A 4,932-nucleotide genomic window follows, 5' to 3' on the forward strand; every position below is an offset into this window, starting at 1 on the left:
AATTATTTATATACTAATATATATATTAAGATATAATATATACTATATATATATCAGTTGATAGTATATTTATAGAGAGAGAGGAGAGGAAGAGAGAGAGGGAGAATAATTATGTTCGGTACCAAACAAAACAATTTTATGCTTATGTAGTGAATGTGAATATTCCTTCCACTCATTAATCGGGGCCCACATTACACATGCTGGGGAATTGAATGAAGTGGATGTAATTATAAACTCATCCAAACATAAACTTGTGTTTGGAACCAAGCATACTTATTTCTTCTATATATAATTATATATATATTATATTATCTATATATACTACTTATTTCATACTTTCATACTGTCTAATATTTCATAGAGGAGAGGAGGAGAGGAGAGAAAGAGGGAGATGGGAAATGAGGAAACTTGGTACAAATTTTCCATTTGAAGCTAGGTATGATTGGATGATTTTGGCAACTCATAGATAGTTGGAGGGGGTTTGATGTAGTTTGCAAAAAAATAACCAAACACTTTAAAAAAAAAAAACTTCTATCCCCTATTCACTACTCTCCTCTCATTCCAAGCCCCGTCGACGGCCGCGCCTAACACGTTTGGAAGGCGAGGCTGGTGGGTTTGGAGGATAGGCCGGGTGGCGGGTTGGAAGGAAGGGGTGGTGGTGGATGGGTGATTGAAGGAGGCGGGTAGCGGCGACGGGTTGGAAGGGAGAAGGCGTGCGGTCGCGCGCGGCCAGTAGCGGCTGAGACGGTAGGTCGCGGTCAGGGGGCAGCGGGTTTGGAAGGGGAGGAGAGCAAAGAGGTTGAGGGGAGGGGGAGGGGGGATTTTTTTAAAAGTGGGGTTTTTTAGCAAACTTACATCAACCCCTCTCTATCTAGGTGTATGGACCAAATCAGTCAACATCACTACCAAGTTCAACGGGGTAATAAATCAGCTGGATATTTTGTCTCTCGTTGATGTCGACCGAGAATTCCGGTTCACTGCGAGTGAGCACTTCAAGCTAAGCGAACCACGCAATGCATGTACGCAACATAATTCCTACGTCGGTGCGATGTAAATTAGTTTGTCAAAGCATTTCGTGACCGCCTCTCGGTCACTGCTAGCGGAGAAATCTTTTGCTTGTGGGTGCAAAAGGTCAATATGGATATTTGTCATATCCGTATTCCCTTATTGAGGATTGATAGGGAAGTAAAGATAATTTTACTTCGGAAGGAAAAACTCATATATGCATCCGCAATATTCAGAAGCATATACGAATCAGAGTTTACATTCAAAGCTGCAGATATTGATATGATTTGAATATTTGCATACGGTAAGTATGAATATAACATATCAGGTCTAAAACAAGGAGATCCACTATCTCCATTGTTGTTTAACATATCAGTTGATGTCTTGAGTAGAATGATTATGTGCAATGTGGAAGAAGGATCATTATCTACTTTACACATTAAGGAGCCTCTAAATCTTATTAGAAGCTTACAATTTGCAGATGACACTCTTATTTTTATTAAAAGTTCTATCAAAGACATATCTGTTCTTAAGACAATCTTATATATCTTTGAAGATATCTCTGGACTGGGCATAAATTTCACAAAATCATCCCTGATTTACTTTGGGAATATTCAGAACAGAGGTGTCTCCCTAGCTTCAAGTTTAAACTGCAAATTAGACAAACTCCCAATCAAGTATCTGGGATTGCCTTTGAAAGGAGGAAAATTATCTAAATCAGATTGACAACCTTTGTTAGATAATTTGCATCGTAAGCTTGCATCTTGGAAGAGTAACTGCTTATCATTGGGAGGAAAACTTGTTTTATTGAATTCAGTTCTTTCTTCAATTCCTTTATATTATATGTCTTTTTATAAGCTTCCAGGATGGTTGATCAAAGACATTGACAAAATTAGAAAGAATTTTCTCTGGACAGGTAAAAGTGATTCAAAACCTTTCAAATGTTTGGTTAATTGGGAAAAGGTATGTTTAAGTAAATCAGAAGGAGGTTTGGGAGTGAAGAATCTCAAAATTTTCAATATGTCTTTACTGTCCAAATGGATATGGAAATGTTATGACAGAAAATCTTTTATTGGAGCCTTCCTTCATCACCTCTACATCAGAAACTCTTCTTTCTTACAATTAGCTAAAAGTAATATCTGCAACTCTCATTTCTGGAATGATATCATCTCCAATAAGGAAGGTTTTCAAAATCTCTTATCATGGTCACTTGGTTCTGGAGACAAAATCAGATTTTGGGAGGATAAATGGGTTGGATCTAATAGCCTATCAAGTCTATATCCATCCTTATACAGGTTAGTTTTCTCCTATAATGTGTCTATTAGAAGTCAAGGACACTACCATAATAGCTTATGGCATTGGCAACCATTGTTGAAAAGAAGCATCTCCCCTGACTCTCATAAAGAAAAGCTTGCTCTGCTGAATATTATTAGTCTGCATAATATTTCAAATCAGTTGGACATTCCTCGATGGACTCTCACATCTAGTGGTTCCTTCACTGTTAAATCTTTCTATGATTTCTTATGTTCTAGAGGAATCAGATATGCTTTCTACAAAACAGCATGGAACCCAATTTTGCCTAGCAAAATTCAAATCTTCATTTGGCTTCTATCTCTGAACCGTTTACACACAAAAGATAATCTCATGAAAAAAGGGTGGCAAGGTGATCATGTTTGTGTTCTATGTGGTATGCACTCTGAATCTAAGAATCATATTTTCTTCTCGTGTGATATAGCTAAAGCAGTTTGGAAACACTTTGGTGACTACTACTTACCCTTCTGTTGGCCACAGTCTATAGATGATCTCCTGTTATCTGTTACATCCTTGCATCACCTGGATGGTATTATATGGCGCTCTATTTTTTCAACAGTTTGTTGGTTCATATGGTCTTCAAGGAATAAGTTTATCTTTGATCAGAAAGCTTTCTCAGTTAAATCTATTATTAACTCTTCGATATTGGCTCTACATGACTGGGCAGGTTCAGGAAGAAGGAATGCAGCACTTAAGTTGGCAAAAGTCTTGGAGGAGAAACCAATTGCACGCTGCAGTGGTTAGAATAGTGGATGTAATCATGTTTTTGCTTGTATATATAAACTTATGGTTGCTGTTTTGTTTTTCAATTGGTCTATAGAAAATTTAATTTCTTTTCTCCAAATGTATGGCCGGCTTTGGTTCTCCCTTATATCCATGTCAACGATGAATGACGGCAAGACCCTCTCTTCATCTTCATGGATGTTTGGGAGAAGAAGGTCATACATCAATAGATAAGAGAAATTAAGTTTTCTATCTATCAATTTATGGATACATTTCGTATCCTTCTTTTGTAAAAAATACTTTTGGTTTTTTAATGAACAGGGTATATCCCTTGTTTTTCTTTCAAAAAAAAAAAAGTATGAATATAACATGTACACAACATACACATTAACTTTTCTATTTTGCATGTAAAGGCAAAAACAAAACATAAAAATTAAATTACAATAGTTTGTTATTATCCTTTTTTTAAAATAATGTACGATACCCAAAACTAGAAGATAGTCTAATTCTAAAAGAGTCGCATATGTAAAAATTAAATTAACTAATTTGAAATAAATAAAAGAATTTAAGTGACTAAATAGCAATTTCAATGATTTTGGAGTCTAATCTCAAAATATTAAAGATTTAAGGGAGCAATATCTAAAAGGCCCTAAAATTGTCTAATATGAATTATCAATTAAAGAAAAATATTACTAATTAGTAATTAGTCATAAAATTTCCACTTTTTTAACTTCTTAATTTGGTATCTACAATTTCCATTTAAATTTATCATATCCTAAAATGTACAAAAATCAAACATCTTATAATTGTAGTTATTTCTCAAGATCTGGAGCTAAAAATGTTCATTTGAAAAAATTGTATATCTATAGTAATTGGGGTAGCCGAAAGCATGAAACTGGTAAAATTAGGATAAGTATTTCAATTGTATCACGGCGGTCAACTTAGATAAGGTCATGTTGACGAAAACTAAACAAATTTAGTCAAGTAGAACGTAAATTGGGGTAAAATTTAAAGTAAAAGCCTACTTCCATAAATATTTCACAAATGCAACATTGTCTGAAATCCTCAACCCATCATTACTTGCTAATTACTTAATTTTAAGTATTTGATAACAGTTAGCAAGAGTAAATGTATATATAGTATGTTCTCTATCTCTTGTGAGTAAACGCAGGCAGAAGCTCAAGGCTCTAACATTTTCTCCAAAAACATAGCCAAATGAAAGAAAGAGGAGAAATTAAAAGGATTGAGCACTAACCTACTTATTTATACATATATGCAAGGGAGAATATAAAATTCCCCTTATAATAATTCTCACAAACAAAATCAAGGAAAAAAGAAAAGGGGATCATAGAGCTTGTCTATTTCACGGAAGCTCAAGACAGCAGAGAAAATATTTAGTAAACGGTCCAGGATATTTAATATGCATAATGAATGTCAACTATTGGATTCAATCACGAATCTCTAAGTTCAGATATTAGTCAAAGGGTGACATTATTTAATACACAATAAATATCGTGAACGGGTGAACATTTCATACTTCTCATAACCAACAGCCCAACCACCAAATACCTGGGCGCTACCCAATTTCAAAGAAATATTTGACTGGGATTTGGGAGATGCTTTTGGACGCGAGTAGGTATATTGGGCCTATCCAAATTGGGCCTACAGATTTGTTTCTCTCAGGAAGACGAAGCATCGGTCGGTCTTGTAGCCAGTTCGCTGAGGAAACTGGGCTGAGCTTCACGTGCCTAGTTTGCTTAGTGCTTAGAAAAATGATAGAGCCACATCCTCGATCGCACATCCGGCCCATCCCCCTCTAGCTACAGTGCAGAGGGCACCACTTGAGTTTTTTAAAAAAAATCTCAAGTGGGGCCCATGCACTATAGTAGAGGA

Source organism: Asparagus officinalis, chromosome 3 (genome assembly GCF_001876935.1).
Source record: "Asparagus officinalis chromosome 3, Aspof.V1, whole genome shotgun sequence".
Classification (NCBI taxonomy): Eukaryota; Viridiplantae; Streptophyta; class Magnoliopsida; order Asparagales; family Asparagaceae; genus Asparagus; species Asparagus officinalis.